Source organism: Mytilus californianus, unplaced genomic scaffold, assembly GCF_021869535.1.
Source record: "Mytilus californianus isolate M0D057914Y unplaced genomic scaffold, xbMytCali1.0.p SCAF_7, whole genome shotgun sequence".
In the NCBI taxonomy this organism is placed as follows: domain Eukaryota; kingdom Metazoa; phylum Mollusca; class Bivalvia; order Mytilida; family Mytilidae; genus Mytilus; species Mytilus californianus.
Window position 1 is genome coordinate 37,686,992 of NW_026262723.1, and position 21,858 is coordinate 37,708,849.

Below are 21,858 nucleotides of genomic sequence, written 5' to 3' on the forward strand. Positions count from 1 at the left end.
AAAGTTATTTAACATTTTGGAATAGACTGAAGTATCAAACAATTAACTCTGAAAAAGGGAAGCTTGGTACTTATTTTTCTATAAAAAAATGTTTTAAAAAAGAAAAATATTTAGAACTACAAGATTTTAAAAAAAGACAGTCAATTTGTAAATTAAGAATAAGTGCTCACTCTTTAAAAATTGAGACAGACAGATATTCAAAAAAATATATAGAAAGATCTGAGCGTCTTTGTTCAAATTGCTCACTTGGTAAAGTTGAAGATGAGCTTCATTTTTTGTTAGAATGTCCTCTTTATGATACTCAAAGGGAAGACTTTTTTCAATACATATCGGACAATTGTTATAATTTAAAAATTTAAATAAATCTTCTAAATTTTTATGGCTCTTGACTCAAGAAAATGTAACTCTTATGGAAAAACTGGGCTGTTATATTTGTGACTGTTTTTGAATTAAGGAGATCAGGTATGCATATTGACACTAAGTCAAGTAAATGATTTGAGAATGAATGCATATAATGTAATTTTATTCTTTTATTCACAATATATATGTGGTTTTTGGCTCTGATTCTGACCAATGCTGATATACTAAATATATATTTTCAAGTGACTATTATTGTTGTTGTTACCAATTATGTAAATCAATTGTATCTGATTTTATGCCCTTTATGGGACCTGTAATTTGGGAAATAAAAATATTCTATTCTATTCTATTCTATTCTATTTCCCTCATTCACAGTACATGTATTTTTATGCAACTCACTTCCACAAATCATTCTCAGTTCTACCTCTTTGGGTCGGTTTAAAACACTATCCAAAGTTAGTACATTTAGACAGACAGTTTGTAAATATGTAAATGTATTTCATTTCATTTTGGCACAAAACATATTTTTGTTGAATGCATTTTATAATTTAGTGACTGTTTCAAGTGCGCCTAAGCACGTATATATGATGTAATGCATGCAAGCCAGACCTTTCTTTCAGTCGTCATTTGAGATCCCCTGGCCACACTAAGGCAGAGCTCAATCGACTGACTATCACCATCGAAAGGCCTCATAAACGACAACACTGCTTGGTCTAGGGAGGATAGACTCACATGGGAAACATTTTGGATAAGAAAATTAAAAACGTTGGCACCAAATGGGATCAATGAAAAGGTGTAGTTCTAATTCGCGCATTGCTTTTCATTTGGGTTGCAATACTACGCAGTCTCTGTTGCTATTCCATTACCTTTGTCAACTCTGAAATTCTAGAATTATACCAGTTTAAATCACAGGGTGCTATTCATTTGGGATGTATAAATACGCAGCCACGGTGTAATTAGTTAACCTTTGTCTAAATTAAAATTTAAAAATTATACCTGCTCAAAATCGAACTGCTATTCATTTGGGATGTGTAAATACGCAGCCTCTGTTGTACTTAGTTTACCTTCGTCAAATTTGAAATTTTAGTTTTATACCAGCTCAAATCGGTAAATGCTATTCATTAGGAATGTATTTCTATGCAGTCTCTGTTGTAATAACGTAACTTTCGTCACCTGTGAAATTTTAGGATTGCACCAGTTCATATCGCACATTACTATTCTTTTCAGAAGCATATCTGTAGTCTCTGTTATAAATACTTAACCTACGTCATTTTTGAAATTTTAGAATTTTACAAGCGTTGTTCGGTTTTTGATTGTATAACTGAAAACATGTTATGGTTAAATCAGAATAGATTGATATGATTCATTTTACATCATCATAATCATACTGATGAAGGATATCTGTTATCCGAAATTTTTATAGATACTTAATGTATTTAATGTTTCCTTTAATTAATATTGGTGTTGTTTTGTACACTGTTTAGGCGTATTAGTCATCAATGTGCTGATGGATCATCGTATGATGGAATTGTAGATAGATGTAGGTGAGGCATTGCAAACATCCGATAAGTCGACTTAGAAAAAAACAGACCGTAAACACCATGGCCAAAATGAAAAAAAAAAAGACGAAAAGAATAACAACAGTTTACCGATGTTCAAATCTCATTTATCAGGAACATGACAGTTGTTTTCCGTTCGTTTGATGTTTTTGAGCTTTTGATTTTGCCATTTGATAAGGACTTTCTGTTTTGAATTTTCATTGGAGTTCTGTATTTTTGTTATTTTACTGTTTATCTATTGAGAAGATATAAAATATGGAAACCAATGAAACTGAGGAATCGCATAAACTCCAAAAGGAGCGAAAACGGTGCCTCAACAGGGTAACTGAAAGTCTTGGACAGCGAAAACATGTCGGTAGAGTGTTGACAGAAAGGCTCATAGTCTCTGCCAATCAATTTGTGATGGTAATCGTAAAACGTATGTAATGTCGATTCTAGTTGTTATTACTCATAATTCTGTAAGAGCAGTTTTTATGCAAGGCCTGAGGACACCCCTGTTTATGAAGTCCATAAAATGCGAACGTATACAAGCGTAACATATTAAATGAGATATGTAAACGACATACGATAGGGAAAAGGGTATAATACAGTTTTATACTGTAAAAAGTTTTTTTTTTTAAATCTACTATTTCAACTTTTTTTCTAAGTAATGTGTTCTTGCTATTGATAGGATATTTTATATCGCCACGGTTGTGCAGTATCTCTAATATAAAATGATTTATATGTGCAACCCGTCTACTATATATCTTCTTCGAATCAACTTTAGTCCAATAGAATTATATCTGCTTTGTTGTAGCAAATGTTTGTCCCCCAGCGGAACCCAGGCTTTTGTGACATAGTGACAACTCCGTCTGCGCTGTGTCAAGAAACTTTGACCACTCATCCAACTTGGCAATATAAAATAAAGCTTTCGTTAGTCGAGTAAAGCCTTTCCTTTTCGGCTTTATCCAGATTTATAAAACAGTTCATGCTGTTAGGCATTGGTAAGAATGGTGGAGTGTAGATAGAACACTTTGCAGATCATTCTCAAAGGATGATAAATACACACAATGCAGTCACATCTATATAGAAATAAGAAGATGTGGTATGAGTGTCAATGAGACAACTCTCCATCCAAGTCACAATGTGTAAAAAGTAAACAATTATAGGTCAAAGTACGACCTTCAACACGGAGCCTTGACTCACACCGAACAGTAAGCTATAAAGGGCCCCAAAAACTAGTGTAAAACAATTAAAACAGGAAAACCAACGGTCTAATCTATATATAAAACGAGAAACGAGAAACAATTATGAACCACATCAATAAACGTGTATATATATATATGTTTTTATTATAGTATACGTCTTAATATGTAACAATTCTTCGACTATCATTCTCCATCGGATGGCCAAGGGTTATACAAGGCAAACGCCACAAATTAAATATAATTCGTTTTTTAGCCCAACAATGTTAGATAGATACTTTGTCGTTGCAAACATAGGCCTTTCCCTCAGTGGAATTCGAACCATTGCTTCTGTTACATTGTGGTAACTACGCCTGCACCACTCGACCAACCAGTCTATATAAAATATTTCTTTCGTTAGTTTAGGGATGCTTTTCCTTGTTTGTTCGCGTTATTAAGGTTTGTATAAAAATAAGCACATAACATGTACACACACTCATTTACCAAATCTCGTGCAATACGATATTTCTCCGCTCTCGACAGTTAAATTTGAACAAGGCGAGTCTCGCGTTTTAAATTTATGTATTTAACTGTCTCGAGTGGAGAAATATCGTATCACACTCGATGTAGTGGTAGAATCTATAAATATCCTTTTTGAGTGCCCTTTGGTATCCACTTACAGAGGCGGATTTAGAGGGTTTTCCAGGGGCCAGGCCCCTGCCCCCTTTTTGTGGGAAAAATTTGGTTGATTATTTAGGGAATCACTGAAGCAGGACTGGAGCGGGCCCCCTCTTAGGCAGTCAGTGCCTCCCCCCCCCCCCCCTTATGAAAATTTCTTGATCCGCCACTGACTTACCTTTTTATTTTCGGTTTCCTTCAATTAATGTATAGTACTAGTATTTAAAATATAAAACTATTTTGATATACATGTGCTATAAAACGAATAAAGTCTCTTACTTAATCGACACAACTGCATGCTTCTCCCAGAAATCCTTAATTGTTTATGTATTCAATTTTCATCCTGTATCGTACATATTTTTATTTATAGCAAACAGTCATTTCATCTTAGATGTATTTGTTAATAATTAATTAAGGACTATCTTCCTTTTCCTGTGACACGATATATGTTACAGTGAATTTGTAAATTCAGGGATTTTGTAAAATCCCTGAAATAATTAGTGATTTTGTAGAATCAATAACAATTTCAGTTATTTTATAAAAGCCCTGAATCGATAGGAATTTTATAAATTCACTGAAAATATTGCAAGGGATTTTGTAAAATCTGTTATTGAAAACTTTAACTTAATAATAAACACTACTATAGTTAAAACTATTAAAACACTGAATACAAGGCTTATGAACAGCTAAATATAAAGACAACAACAAACTTATATTTGCATGATAAATTTGGGTGACATGTGATGTTTCTTAATTGCCCTGCTTTGCGCCGGGCACGCTTATTTTGATCCCATCTTTTCGCTCCAGAACATTCAAATTTAAAAACATTCGCTGTCAATTTTAGCTAGAACTTAATCAGGGATTGAGGATGATTTTAGCTCAACTTTTGTATCGAAACCAATAAACATAGCTTAATATGGAGCTCTGATTATGCCTGGATGGTGACAAACAATAAATTTACTGTACCACATAAATATGAAACAAATTGTGAATATGAAATATAAAACAAAACTGTCTTTTGTTTAAGACTGTTGATTTCTAGATGCCTATATGTTATTTTCTTGCTTTGTTTCAGTCTCTTTGACTTAAACCAAACATTTCCTTTTATTATCGCCCTATAAATCAAGGTAAATGATGAAACAGAAGTCTCCATTCCATTTATATTTCGAGTCGATAACAACTTACCATTTAGCGATAACAACTTACCTTTCAGCGATAACAACTTACCATTTCCTTTAGCGATAACAACTTACCATTTAGCGATAACAACTTACCATTCAGGTTGATTGTATACATTTATCTAAAAACTTTTCATTTAAAAACAAGATAACACAAAATGAAACATTATTATGTAATTCAATATTTGTTTATCTATTTTTCTATGATACAAAAGCTAAATAACATGTCATGACTATAATTAAAAAACACCAATGATAATAATAAAATCAACTCGCATCTATCAGAGGATTCGTCTCAGTTGATTTCTGTTTTCGTTCTTTTATCCACAAAATGGCATAAATTGTTACTGTAGCATTAATAGTTACCACTGTTACTATTTCACATATAAAACAAAAGTCAAACTCCTTCGACTGTGACTTCATACCATAAATAATCAGGACTGATATTGTCAGTACTTCTAAAAGATAAAGCATGCTAATAGTTAAATTTTCGCGAAAAATTAAATATGAGTAATATTTGGAATATATATTTTTTTATAGCAACTGCTAAAGGATCAATTTTATTTTGAAATTTCCATATTGATAAAGATATCGCTGTTCTAACTTCCTTCACACAAAGTTGACCAACGCTTACGCTTGGACGGGATTGGCTGTTCTGTTACTGCTCATTTGGTTTATAAGCAGGTCACGTGCATTACTGGAACATGATCTGTTAACCCTCCGGAGCACATGAGATAACCCTCGGTTTTTGATTGTGTTCGTGTTGCCTAGTCTTTAGTTTTCAATGGTGTGTTTTATAGACTGTTGTTTGTCTTTTGGTCTTTTTTGGTTTTTTGCCATGACGTTGTCAGTTCTTTTTTGATTTATGAGTTTGAATATTCCTTTGGTATCTAAACCGCCTCTTTTTTTACTGAAGGTTATTCCAGGCATACGTTTATTTATCATAATAGGACCTCACCTATTCTATAATAACACACAGATTGTTTTCTATCTTTCGATGCTTGATCATGAACATTGACCTGATGTGATGCATCACGCCAGCAAATCTATTTAACCAACCATATCCCTTTTAACTTCAATTACAATCACAGATTCAAAGAAAAAAATAGATATCTGACTTATTTATGTGGTTGGTGTTTCATATTGTTTTTTTCTCTATTTAAATATGATAATTATATTTTACCTGACACCACAATGAGAACAAATTTCGGAAGTTTCAATTTAAAACCCATAATACCACACGATGTTAGAACCATAATCATCCACACAAAAACGAGAGTTACCATGCCAAGCGCTGATAAAATTGCAACACCTCTAACCCAGTCCTCTAGGTGATCTACAAAATAGAATTATGTTTTCATGGTCTCAATAAGGATATACAAATGAATAGATAAACAAACGTGAGATTACAAATTTTATAAGCGTGAGGTTTGGCTAGCCATAAAACCAGATTCAACCCACCATTTTTTCTTAAAATGTCCTGTATCAAGTCATGAATATGGCAGTTGTTATCAGACTGTCCGTTTCTATGTATGTTCGCGTTTGCTTTTGTTGTAGTTCAGTGTTTCTGTTGTTCCGTTTCGGTTTTAGTTTGTTACCCGGATTTGTTTTAGCTTAACCGAATCGTGACTATTGAACATTGTTATACTACTATTGCCGTTATTTATAAATATACATAATTATTATGAATATAATGGAAATATTTGTCATCGGACACAAAGTTACCACCAAGTATTTAATATACATTATTTGAGCTTAAAATCAAAAAGGAACCAGAGTATTTCTGATTTTCCAAATTGTAATGCTTCAAAGATGAAATAATAGTTTGAGTTCCGAAATTTTCAATTACTCTCCTGCCGTTTCGCTTCAAGGACGCATGCTAGTGTCAACCTTCATGAATTATTAAGCATCGCACAATGATATTTCATAAATACTTTAGAAGATGGTAAACGATCGTATTAATTTTATTTTTCCATTCATTATAAAAACAACAACGATGTTTCGAATAAGTAACTCGGCATTAGAAAAGAATAGAGTTTTTATTACTGCACATCTGCACATATACTTTGGAATTGACGCCTTAACAATGAACTCCTATATTCCTGCGCTAGTTAGCACTTTATTTTACGCGTGTGTTAAGGACTGTCCAGTAAATCTGGGCTTTATAAAATTAGGAGATGAGACAACTATCCACCAAAGTTTAAATGAAGTGGATGTAAGCAATCATAGGCAAACGTACGGCCTTCAACAAAGTGAAAAACCCATACCGTATAGTCGGCTATAAAAGGCCCCGACATGAAAAATATGAAACAATTCAACTGAGAAAACTAACGGTCTAATTTTTAACAAAACAATTTACGAAAAACAAGCATGCGAGACATGAACCAAAACACAACCACTGAAATACAGGCTTCTGACTTGTGTCAGGCACTTAAAGAATGTGGCGGTGTTAAACATGTCTGTAAGCGCTCAACCCTCCCCTAACCTGGGACAGTGGTGTTACAGCACAACATAAGAACAAACTATAAAAATCAGTTGAAAATGGCTTAACTCATCAGATCGATACATTTGTCTGTAACCTGCTAAACGAAAATGCCATTATGTTGAAAATTGCAACAGTTTTGTATATACTTACCATTTGAACACGATGTAGTGCCGTTACCAAGAACTCTCTCACAATAATACCACAGTCCTTGATGTATGTGACACTTTACATCTTCCGTATTGATCTTACATGTTTGAGTATATGCCGTCATGTAAGAAAGCTGAGATACTCCATGAATAACAGCTGCAGCCAATGTCAAAATAATAAATAAGATATCAGATTTTTTAGGACACGAACATTGTAAGCGTGAAAAAACTCCGGCCATATCATTCACATTAACACTTGTAGTAGGCAGATAATAACTTTTTATTTATCTATCAAATATCTTTGATAGATATTTTGATAAACAAATTACGTATTTAGATTAAAAAACACATAACAAGACAACATTTGAGGGTCGTTTTAACCAAATCAGTACATTTTATTAATGGTGTCCACTGATATGAAACACTGACCATCTTATGCTCCATGTTTGAATGAAATATTTTACACTGGACATTGAGCAACCATCAATTGTTTATATATGGATTTTGATAACTTTTACATGTCACCTATAGATTAGAACTGTATCATGATATTCAAGTATTGAAAGGAACTGAGAGATGGATACAATTCCCTGATTACAAAATTTTAAACTTCTTTCCAATATTGAAATTTGTTGACTTTCTCAACCTTTTATTAGAAGAATTAAGGTTTATGCACTTTATATATTATTTGAGGAAGCTTCAAACCTTCTTGAAACATATCTTGCTAGAAAAGATTATTGAAAGTTATTCGTTTATAACATATACCATTCAAAACCATGGTATGTTCTACGTATTACAGTGATTTCTAAGATTCACAAACTTAATTCAGTTTAAGAGGCATATCTTAATTTTTCAACGATTGCTTTGGAATTGACAAAAGAATAGTCACCACATTTGTTTTTAGACTTTTAATGAGAATGGGCTTATATAATCCATAAACAAATAAAAAAGGAACAAAAGAACTAAATGGTTATGTGCTAGAGTAATTGCTTTGGGCTTCCAGTATATGAATATAATTTATTAATCAAAACAGTAACTTATGGTCCGATTTAGTACATTTAGTTGCTGAAGTACGTCAAACACACAAAGCCGACCGACGTTATAAATGTTCACCTCTTATTAGATACAAGTGTCATACAAGTGAGAGGTTTAGCTAGCTATAAAACCAGATTTAATCCACCATTCAGGAATATGACAGTTGTTTTCCATTCGTTTGATGTGTTTGAGCTTTTGATTTTGCCATAATATTTATATATGAACATTTTGATTACATACCCACAGTTTCCCTTCCTTATAGACATTTCAGTCAAGAAAACCACACATTTCCCTAACGAAGATTGTCTGTTCGGATATATCTTTGGTTAATGAAATTTTATTTTTTCTTCTTCCTCCAATACTGCTACTTTACCACAGAAAAACTGGTCTAATATCTGCCGGTTACCTGTACGGGATGTACAAATAAATAAGTTCATCCTGTTAAACTATGCATGCTGAAAAGGATGAATACCTTGTTCAAAACCATTTCTGTCTCTTTAAAAGGCTTACAGTTAGTCGCCATTTGGTGTGACAGATGTACAAGTGACATGTTTATCAGTAAAAAAAACACGTTTAAGAAACAACTTTCTTTTAGTAAGTCTTTTCCCCCATTCTGGAATTCAGGCAATAAAAAAAAATATTATTCATCAGTTGATTTGTAAACTATTCTGTTCTTTTGTCTTTGTATTTTGATTTGTAACAGATTATTAAGTTTTAAAACGTCTGTTTTTTTTTTTTAAATGAAGTAGCATTTGTGTGTAGTTTTAAGTCATGGGTTATGTCTTCTTTCCTGTGATCCTACATTGAGTATTTATTTATGTGATAACCAATGCGGGCCGGGGACTCTTTCTGCAATTTATCGTTTCTGATTACCATATTGAACCCTGAACCTTATTATATTTTTTCCGACAGAAAAATCATGCTTACTTTTCCTAAGCACTTGATTTCATATCCGTCTTCATTCTGTATCACAATTTGTTTTCAGTATCGAAATGAATAACAAAAAAACCAAGTCAACGATTTAATGAGCAAACTTGAAAGGTAATGCTGTCTAAGACCCGTCAACAAAACTAGAACTGGGAGTGAGCTCACAAAAAAGGAACCCCGCAAGCAAATTTGGTTATCTCCCCTTTTGAAATGTTGGACGGAGATTACAGTCCTTTCTGTACGTTCTCAGGTAGTGTTCTACAACTGTATTAAGTTTCGTCGATATTCATTTAGCTGTTTAGGATGAACATGCCTTATAAGAGACTATTACTACATATTGCATTAATGAAGTAAGAAAGCCCAATCATCTCTCCTTAAACATGTAGGACCGGTATTATATTCCTTTATCCGTATCCTCAAGTCTTGTTTAAGAACTGTGTAAACCATCTAGTCGGTTAGGAGGGTTTGTGCTTACGAGAAACTTTTACCACACATTGCAACATTGAATTAACTTACTTCGATTATCTCCCATTTAACATGCGAAGACCAGGATTATGATCCGTTATGTACATCATCTGGTAGTGTACTACATCTGTATAAAGTTTCACTAATATCCGACTTGTCGGTTAGGAGATGCGCTTATATTACAAGGCAACATGGAATAATAAACATACAGACGAATATATACCCCACACAAATAAAAAAACAAAAGAAAGAAAAGGAACAAAATTCGTTTCCTGGGGTATAAAAATAAAGCATTTGATGATGCACAAAAAAAAAACAAAAGAAAGAAAAGGAACAAAATTCGTTTCCTTGTGTATCAAAATAAAGCATTTGATGATGCACAAAAAAACAAAAAGAAAGAAAAGGAACAAAATTCGTTTCCTGGGGTATCAAAATAAAGCATTTGATGATGCTTCTTTCAGATAATTTGTTTTTTTTTAGTAGAACTAGAACGTGGTTGTACGCTGCTTAAATTTTATAAATTGCTTTCGTCATTTTTTGTATCATATATAAACCATATAAGGAAGCAAACAGTCATACATATCATCTTAGTTGTAATTATTAATAATTAATTAAAGACTATCTTCCTTTTCCTGTCACACGATATATGTTACAGTGAATTTGCCTGAAATAGTTTGTGATTTTGTGAAATCAATAACAATTTCAGTTATTTCGTAAAATCCCTGAAAGGAATAGTGATTTTATAAAATCACTGAAAATACGGATTTTGTAAAATCTGTTATTGAAACTTTAAACTTAATAATAAACACTAATAGTTAAAACTATTAAAACAGCGAATAAAAGGCGTATGAACAGATATAAAGACAACAACAAACTTATAGTTGAATGATAGATTTGGATGACATCTGATGTTTCATAATTGACCAGCTTTCCGCCAGGCATGCTTATTTTGATGCCATTTTTTCGTTCTAGAACATCCAAATTTTAGAAACCTTCGCTGTCAATTTTAGCTATATAACTTCACCAGGGAGTGAGGATGATGTTAACTCAACTTTTGTATCGAACGCAATACACATAGTTTTATATGGATATCTGATTATGCCTGAATGGTGACTTCTAATCTTCTCAAGTTGTAAAATTTGACACTAAAGGCCATTCTCTGTGAATATCGGGGTTTAATATGAAAATTTTTCAATTCTGGCCATACATTTTTACGCTCACTAATGATGTTCGCAGTGAATTCGGTGACTTTGTCACTTTGAAGTATGTTTAGAGCATCAAAAAAGAAGGAAGATAAGTATTTGCATAGCTGCTTCATATACACGCTTTGATGAAGGTGGGCGTAGAACTACAAATTTAGGTAAAAAGTAAAATAACAAAAATACCGAACTCCAAGAAAAATTCATAATAATATATCAAAGGAAAAGACCACATCGCAATATTTAGTTACAAGATACATGTACCATGTTAAAGTTGAGGTTTTCCCCTAATGAATTGGAAACATAAACATTATCAATATTTTTCTGCACCAGATGCAAATTTTGACAATCAATGTCTCTTCAGTGATGCTCGAGGCCAAAATATTTGAAAATATGTCACAATATTCCATCAGTACCTTATATCTCAACAGAGCTTGTTGTCATTGCAGTGTCTTTTTGGACAGTGTCTCACGTCTGACTCAAACAGGGATTTTCAGTGGCCAACAATTTAGGTAATCAATAATTTAATAAGTTCTGTAGTTGTCATCAGGAACTGATTGTCCGTGTCCAGAAAGACAACATTCCTTGTCCCTTTGTCATAGATTCCTTTCCCCGTTCCCGAAAATGACATTCGTGTGTCTTGCAAGAATCAGAAACTACTTACTCGTCCCCTTTTCTGGACTTTGCTTTGGTTTCTACTCTTTTCTATTTTTTCCATGCGTAATTGTTTTAAATTTCATCTCTGACTATACATAGGGGAGGTTTTGGATCCAATTTTACTTGTAAAACCCCGCCGCATGTTTTATGAGCCTGAAAAAAGTTCCTCGTCTTGGTCATTGGTACGTATTTGTCCCAATAGAATTTTAAATTTACGATTTGGTATGTTTACATTCTGGTTCCCACTCATATTTAATTCCTTGTTAGTTGATCAAAGATCGCTATTTTCTTTTCTTTTTTGGGGGCAAGATAAGGGTATTTAACCAAATGCAGATCATGCGGTAACTCTTAACGTTTGTTTATGTGTTGCATTGTGTGATTTAGTCCTAGTGCAGAAGTCATAAAAATAGCAAAAGACCAACAAAATAAGCTTAGGATTTTAAACTGAATCTGATTCAGAAGAGACACAAAGGGCCTTTAAAGGTTTTGGTATCTGTTGTGTTATGAACTTATTGTATTCCAGCTGGTTCTCGCGAATAAAGTTTTTTTTGGGGCGATTTTTTGCTTCTAGTTTTTATTTGTCGTACAACATAATGGGCGTGGTAATTCATCAGCATCCCCATTTATCTGGTCAGCTACAGCATTTGGTTGCTGAGCAGCAGGTCCAGCGACGGCACCGTTAGCCGAAAATTTAAAGATGAAGATTCGAAAATTGAATTGCATTGTACATGTTGTAGCTGAATATCGAATTCAAGTTGAACTTCGAATTGATAAATTAAAAAGAAATAAAGTAATGAGTACATTGATGCATCCGAAACCCAAATTAAAAGAATTTGCCGCGCTAGTCAAAAGACACAAAACATTGTAAGTTTAATTAAACATCTACTACAAACATACAGGTTTTTTTTACATTTTCCATCTCGACGTCTTAAAAAAAAATGAAATTTTCAAGCCCTTTTTGTTATCATAGTCAATTAAAAAATAACTTTAGTTTTAATCAGCAAATACGTGCGTAACAAAACAAGGTACGGTACACAATAATTGCGTAAATACACGTCATGTTGGATAGTTGTCTCATTGGCAATCAATATAATCATATGCAATACACAATATTTTTTTCAATTTAGATTTTGAGACGATCCCTCACATCTCACCTGTCGTAGTCGTTCTCAAATGTAGGTGTAGAAATTGTTGAAAAGGTTTAACAGTAAATTAACAAGCCGAACTTCAGAAGTTTACAGTCCACTCCTTCGCTACTGTAAAGTTACTCTGTAATTTTGGAATTTTATATCCATGTCACTATCCCAGGTCTGGATCATCGACAGACGTTGTTATAACCTTATGTTTTTTTTTTGCTGCTTGATTTACTCATACCTTTTATAGGTGTAATACCATCATTGATTTTCCCCTTTTAGTCTTTGATAAGTTTGCACTTTTCCAAAAATTATGCAGAATTTATCTTTGTTTCAAATAAAGAAATGATTAGCATGAGTAAATTTTTATCCTGTCCAATACTATAGACAAAATTTCACATAACATTTCATTGCATATAAGAAGTTAACCAATCAAATTTTCACCCCTTTTTTCCTGTGTACAAGCTTTAGTAACCATGTAACCCCAAGTTTCCAAAATATTCTATAGAAATACCAAATAAAAAAATAATGGTGCTTTGAAACACTCAAGATATATGCTTATGACTCAGAATTTTTTTACTGCGATGAAATGTAGGATTAATTTCCTACAACTGTCAAATTCAAGGGAATATTTTTTATTCGACCCTTTTTCGTATGCAACCGTGTGTGACGTACAATGATTTGGTGGTATTACACCAAAAAACTTGGATTAAAAGCTTGACACTGTCTTTGGTTGAAGACTATATGTTGACCTCTAGATGTGTATGGTTTATTTGTATTGATGGCTGGCAGTCTCATTGACGTAGACCCAACATTTTCTTTTTATTGTTGTCTTAAAATTATGACAATTGCTGAAACAGAAGTCTTCATTAGATTTTTGTTTCGAGTCGATAACAACTTCCCATTCCAATTGATTGTATACATTTATCTAAAAACTCTTCAATTAAATGAATCATTATTATGTAATTTAATATCAGTTTATTTATTTCATACAACTTTAATGTTACAATAGCTAATTTGCATGACAACATGTGCATGTCCATATAACAAAATAAACAATAAAATAATAATAAAATCAAGTTGAAGCCAACGAAGAGAGCAACGGTTTCATCTCAGTTGACCCCTTTTGTCGTCCTTTTATCCACAAAACGATATAAATTGTTACTGTAGTATTAATAATTACCACTGTTAATATTTCACATATAAAACAAAAGTCAAAATCCTTCGACTGTGACTTCATACCATAAATAATCAGGACTGATATTGTCAGTAATTCTAAAAGATAAAGCATCCTAATAGTTAAATTTTCACGAAAAATTAAATACGAATAACTGATGGTTCGAGGAGACAGTTATCGTCCTTTGATTTTCGTAGTCTACAAATATAGTCCCTAGTGTTGACAATGTATTATAACTTTCATACACTTTTCAAATTTATTTATTTCTTTTTTATGTATGAAATATTATGTAGGGGATGAAATTACATGTAAAAACAAGAATGTTTTCATAGTACACGGAAGTCCCACTCGCACTATCATTTTCTATGTTCAATGGACCGTGAAATGGGGTCAAAACTCTAATTTGGCATTTAACTTAGAACGATCATATCATAGGGAACATGTGTTCTAAGTTTCAAATTGATTGGACTTCAACTTCATCAAAAACTACCTTGACCAAAATCTTTAACCTGAAGCGGGACAGACGCACGAACGGATGGACGGACGCACAGACCGAAAAACATAATGCCCCTAGGTGGGGCATAAAAATTTTGGTGCTGAATTTTTATGTAAAGTAGTGATTTGGTCCAGTTAGAAAAGTTTAAAAATTAGTTGTCTGAAGCTGTCAAACTGAATTATAAATTATATATAGATCAGGTGCTATTTTTTTAATTTGAATTTATTGTCTAAAAGAAATGCACTACGAAATAACTGTGTTCTCTGGCCTGATATACTATAATTGAGAATAAATGTTTTGATAACAACTACTAAAAGATAGATTTTATTTTGAGATTTCCAAATCAATGAAGATATCGTTGTTGAAACTTCCTTTTACACAAAGTTGACCAACGCTTGGATAGGATTGACTGTTCCGTTACTGCCCATTTGGTTTATATGCTGGTTGATGCATTACTGGAGCATGATCTATATACCCTCCGGAGCACATGAGATAATCCTCGGTTTTTAATTGTGTTCGTGTTGCCTAATCTTTAGTTTTCTATGTTCTGTCTTGTCGAGAGTTGTTTGTCTTTTGATCGTTATTCGTTTTTTTGCCATGGCGTTGTCAGTTCGTTTTTTATTTATGAGTTTGAATATCCCTTTGGTATCTAAACCGCCTCTCTTTTACTGATGAAGGTTATTCCAAGCATACATTTGTTTATTAGAATAGGACCTGAACTTTTCTATAATAACATCAGATGGTCTTCTCTCTTTCGATGCTTGATCATGAAAGTTGACCTGATGAGATGTATCACGCCAGCCAATCTATTAAACCAACCGTATCCCTTTTAATTTCTATTACAAACACACATTTTAAGACAAAAATAGACATCTGACTACTTATGTGGTAAGTGTTTTATTTTTTACCTGCCACCACAGTGAGAACAAATTTCAGAAGTTTCAATTGAAAACCAATCATACTACACGATGTTACAACCACTATCATCCACACAAAAACGAGAGTTACCATGCCAACCGCCGATAAAACTGCAACACCTCTTACCCAGTCCTCGAGGTGATCTTAAAATAGAAATATGTTTTCATGGTCTTAATAAGGATATACAAATAAAAAGATAAATGTGAGATTACGAATGATAAAACTATACATAAATATTATGAATGTAATAGAAATATTTGCCATCGGACGCAAAGCTAGCATTTAGTATTTTTAAAAGATACATTGTTTGATATTAATGCCAAAAAAGGAAAGAGGGTATTTCTGGTTTTCCAAATTGAAATATTTCAAAAGTGAAATAATTGCTTGACTTTAACGTGTAATTTCCAATTTCCAATTACTCTTCTGCCGTTTCACTTCAAGGAAGCATGATAGTTTTAAGCCTCGTGAATTTTTTAGCATCGCATAAAGATATTTCATAAATACTGTGCTTTAAAACATGACAAACGATCGAATAAATGCTTTCGATTCTTTTTTCACAAAACGCGTGCCGAATAAGTATCCAAAGGAAAAGAATAGAGTGTTTATTGTCGCACATAAAATTTGTTATTGACACTTTAACATTGAAGTCCTTTATTCCAGCACTAACTACTAGATGCACATCATTTTACGCATGCATTCAGGACTGTCCAAATAATCCATAGTTTCAATAAATCTTTTGCCTTTCACATGTTTAATGAAATTGCCACAGTATGAAAGTTGCCACGATTTTGTATTTACTTACCATATGAACACGATGTAGTGATGTTACCAAGAACTGTCTCACAATAATACCACAGTCCTTGATGTATGTGACACTTCACAAGTTCCGTATGGAGCTCACATGTTTGAGTGTATGCCGTCATGTAAGAAAGCTGTGATACTCCATGAATAACAGCTGCAGTCAATGTCAAAATGATAAATAAGATATCAGATTTTTTTGGACACGAACATTTTAGGCAAGTAAAATATCCGGCCATATCATTCACATTAACACTTGTAGTAGGTAGATAATAACTTTTTATTTATCTATCAAATATCTTTGATAGATATTTTGATAAACAACTTACATATATAGATAAAAAAAACACACACATAACAAGACAACATTTGAGGGTCGTTTTAACCAAATCAGTACATTTTTTTAATGGTGGCCACTGATATCAAACACTGACCATCTTATGCTCCATGTTTGAATGAAATATTTGTCACTGGACATTAAGCAACCATTCATTATTTACATAGTTTTCCCTAATTTTTAAATGTCACCTGTAGATTAGAATTGTGTAGTGATGTAGAAGTATTGAAAAGAACTGAGAAACAAATAAAATTCCCTGATTACAAGGGATGAATTTTTTTTAACTTTTTGGAAATATTGAAATTTGTCGTCATTTTCATCCTTTTGTTAGAAGAATTAAGGTACATGCATTTTATATACCATTCGAGGAAGTATTAAACCTTCTTGAAACATATCATGATATTTAAGATTATTGAACGTTATTCGTTTATGTCATATACCATTCAAAACCATGGTATGTTCTACGTATTACAGTAATTTCTAAGATTCACAAGCTTAATGCAGTTTAAGAGGCATGTCATAATTTTTCAACGATTACTTTGGAATTAACAAAACAATAGTTTTTCAGTGAGATCGGGCATAAACCATTATTTGCAATTTCTCACAAGAGCTTAGAATAAACAGCACTACTGGTAATCCTACATATTTTCTTTAACATCATTTACAAAGGATGAAATTTGACAAAATCACAAATTCATTTGGTATTAACATCAAAGAAAACGAAGAAAATATACCGTCATTATACTAGATACCAAAACTTCACAAAACTCCGTATAAAGAACAATACATAGCTGGATCATCACGATGTTCGACTAAACATCTTTCTAAAGTGTTGACTACTATTCTTTCTACAGTAAAAGATGGCCTGCAAAAATATTGTGATGAGATATATTCAACCAGTGGTGTCAATCAGATGTGGATTCTCAAAATTTCTAAAGATCTACTGCTAAATCTTAGATCACAATCTGTGCAATTTTGCAGCAACACTAAGACCTTTGATTTTTCTACGCTTTACACTACTATTCCCCATGCTCAATTGAAAGATCGACTTCACATTCTCATTAAACAGAGATTTTTTTTTATAAAAATGGGAATCGTAGATATAAATTTCTTGTTTTGGTTTATCATAATTCTTATTTTGTGAAGAACCACACTGATTCTATCAGAAAATACAGTGAAGATGATATTATCAAAATGCTGGACTTTTTAATTGACAATATATTATTTGAGTTTGGAGGATTGATATTTCAACAGACAGTCAGTATTCCAATGGGTACCAATTGTGCACCCCTTCTGGCCGACTTGTTTTTGTACTCGTATGAAGCAGAATTCATCCAGAACATTCTAAAAGACAAAAAGAAAAAGCACCTTGCAAAATTCTTTAATTTTACTTTCAGATATATTGATGATGTCCTATCACTGAATAATCCATATTTCAGTCAGTACTTGCATCTCATATATCCCAGTGAACTTGAAATTAAGGATACTACTGATACAAGAAAGACTGCTTCATACCTTGATCTTTTCCTCAATATTGACACAGATGGACGACTTCACACTAAAACCTATGACTAACGCGATGATTTCAACTTCCCAAATATCAATTTCTTATTATACACTCTGCTCCGTCGTATGGTGTTTACATATCTCAATTGATACATTATGCTCGTGCATGTTCACACTATACTGATTTCATATACAGGAGTGTGCTCAATTCGCAGAAACTGCTCCAACAGAGTTTTGATGAGGAAATATTAATAATGACATTCTGTAAATTTTATGGACACCATCACGAATTGGTTGATCTATACGATGTGTCTGTGTCTAAACTAACTAATGACATTTTTACCACGTCTTAGATTTTGGTTTAACATCTATGTCGTCTGTCTGCTAAGTGCCGAACGTGACTTATTCCCGAAAATGACTGTTATACCGAGTGTTAATTTGCATTGCTATACGACGTGTCTCGGTATCTTGTACATCCAACATTCATGTATTTATTTTGGATGTTTCTGTTATGGTTTCATTTGGATAATGTGTTATGTCTTATCGTTTGTAGTCCAAATAATTATAAAATTGCCTTTCAATACCATCATTGTCATGAAAATTGTTTGGACTGGTATTGTGAAAATAATTGTATAAAGTTCGAGATTGCATGTTCGTTACGTAAGTGCGTCACTGTTTGTGATGTCCTGTGGTGTCTGTCGTTGATGGAAGATGTTCGTTGTGTTCTGCGGTTTGCATGTTGTGTCGACTATTATATTATTTGTTTGTGCGTTTCTCTGTGATGAGTGTTCTTGTGGGTATTTGTGCTGTATTTCTGTCATGTAGTGTTGTCATTTTAGCGATATTTTTTAACATTGTCATATACGTGGGAGGTTTGGCTAGCCATAAAACCAGGTTCAACCCACCATTTTTTTCTTACAATGTCCTGTACCAAGTCAAGAATATGGCAGTTGTTATCAAATAGTTCGTTTCTATGTATTTTGGCGTTTGTTTTTGTTGCACTTCAGTGTTCCTCTTATAGTTGATGTGTTTCCCTCGGTTTTAGTTTGTAACCCGGATTTGTTTTCTCTCAATCGATTTATGACTTTTGAACATCGGTATACTACTGTTGCCTTTATTAATCTCTCTTTAAAAGGCTTTCAAGTAGTCGCCATTAGATGTTACAGATGTACAAGTGACACGTTTATCAGTAAAAGAAAACACATTTAACAAACAACTGTCTTTTAGTAAGTCTCCCCCTCCCCCTCCCCCTCCCCCTCTATTCTGGAATATCAGGAATAAAAAAAAATATTATTCATAAGTTGATGTGTGAAATATTCTGTTCTTTTGTCTTTGTATTTTGATTTATAAAAGATTATTAAGTTTTAAAACGTCTGGTTTTTTTTAAGAATGAAGTAGCATATTTTTGTAGTTTTAAGTCATTGGTATTGTCTTCTTATTCTTGATCCTACATTGGGAACATGTATTTGTTTATGTGATAATCAATGCGGGCCGGGGCTTATTTCTTCAATTGATCGTTTCTGATTGCCACATTGACAACTGAACCTCATCATATTTCCGACAGAACAATCATGCTCACTTTTCCTCAGCACTTGATTTCATATATAAAGGCAACAGTAGTATACCGCTGTTCAAAATTCATAAATCGATTGAGAAAAAAAAAAACAAATCCGGGTTACAAACTAAAACTGAGGGAAACAAATCAAATATATGAGGAGAACTACGACACAACAGAAACACAACATTAAAATGTAACACACACAGAAACGAACTATAATATAACAATGGCCATTTTCCTGACTTGGTACAGGACATTTTAAGAAAAAAATGGTGGGTTGAACCTGGTTTTGTGGCTAGCCAAACCTACCACTTTTATGGCATTATCAAATATAACATTAGAATGACAACATTACATGATAGGACTACTATACAAATAAATGGGAGAAAATATAGGACAGAGAAACATACGAATAATAGCTAACAAAAGGTACCAGGTTTAAATTTAAGACGCGCGTTTCGTCCACACAAAATACCAACCAGTGACGCGCAGATAAGAAAATCTCGAAAGCCAAAACAAGCACAAAGTCGAAGAGCATTGAGGACCAAAAGTTCCAAAAAATTGTGCCGAATACGGCTAAGGTTATATGTTTGGGATAAGAAAATCCTTAGTATTTAGAATAATTCATACTTTTGCAAACAGTAAATTTATACAAATGACTATATAATAGATATACATGATAACACCGAAGTGGTGACTAACTACAGAATAAAAACGGATACATAAAACAACATAAACGGTACCAGCACATAAAAATTCACAGCCAAGTTAGCCAAAGAGATCAACGCAAAAAAAAAAAGGTGACGTCACATTTGAATTTCTGAAATTTCCCCAAAATAGGATAGAATTAGGATAGAATTCAAGATTTGGTTTAAAATACTCATATTACATTTATTAATAACAATGAAAATTACAATACTAATTAATATAAAATGTGGTAGTAATAAGATAATTAATAGTATTATCAAGCTATGTCGGTGTTTCTTCTAAATCAAACTGTAAACCAAATATATCGTATAAATTTAGTTAACCCAAACTAAAATTTAATTAATGAACTGGGTGATTAATTATCATTACCATAACACACGAATTCATATTCATATCCGTCTTTATTCTGTATCACATTTTGTTTTCAGTGTCGAAATGAATAAACAAAAAAAGTCGACGATTTATTGTGCAAGCTTGAAAGGTAAGGCCGTCTTACCCGTCAACCCAACGTAACAAATATGTTTTGTAAGAAAAACTAGATTTGTTCAGTGGTTGTCGTTTGTTGGTGTGGTTCATAAGTGTTTCTCGTTTCTCATTTTTTTATATAGATTAGACCGCTGGTTTTCCTTTTTGAATTGTTTTACACTAGTCTTTTTGGGGCCTTTTATAGCTTGCTGTTTGATGTGAGCCAAGGCTCCGTGTTGAAGGCCGTACTTTAACCTATAATTATTTACTTTTTCACACATTGTGACTTGGATGGATAGTTGTCTCATTGGCACTCATATCACATCTTCTTGTTTATAAATCCGTGTGAGTGAGCTCACGACAAGAAAACCCGCCAAGCTAATTTGATTATCTCCCCCATGAAATGTAGGACGGGGATTACGGTCCTTTCTGTACATTCGCAGGCAGTGTAAACAACTGTGTAAACTATCTAGCCGTTTAGGAGGAGTTGTGCTTACAAGAAACTATTACCACACATTGCAACATTGAAGTAAGTTCGACTATCTCCCCTTTAACATGCAATGACCGGGATTATGATCCGTTATGTACATCATCTGGTAGTGTACTACATCTGTTTAAATGTTCACGAATATCCGACTAGTCGGTTAGGAGATGCGCTTACAAGGCAACATGGATTAATTGACAGACCGACGAATATATACCCCTACAGAAAACCCAAACAAACAAAAGAAAGAAAAGGAACAAACTTCGTTTCCTGGGGTATCAAAATCAAGAATCATATGTTACTTTCAGAAAAATTTGTTTTTTGCTAGAACTAGAGAGTGGTTGTTCGTTGATTAAATTTCATAAATTCTTTTCATTATTTCTTGTATCATACTATGATCTACACCTTTAATAAGAAACATCAAAA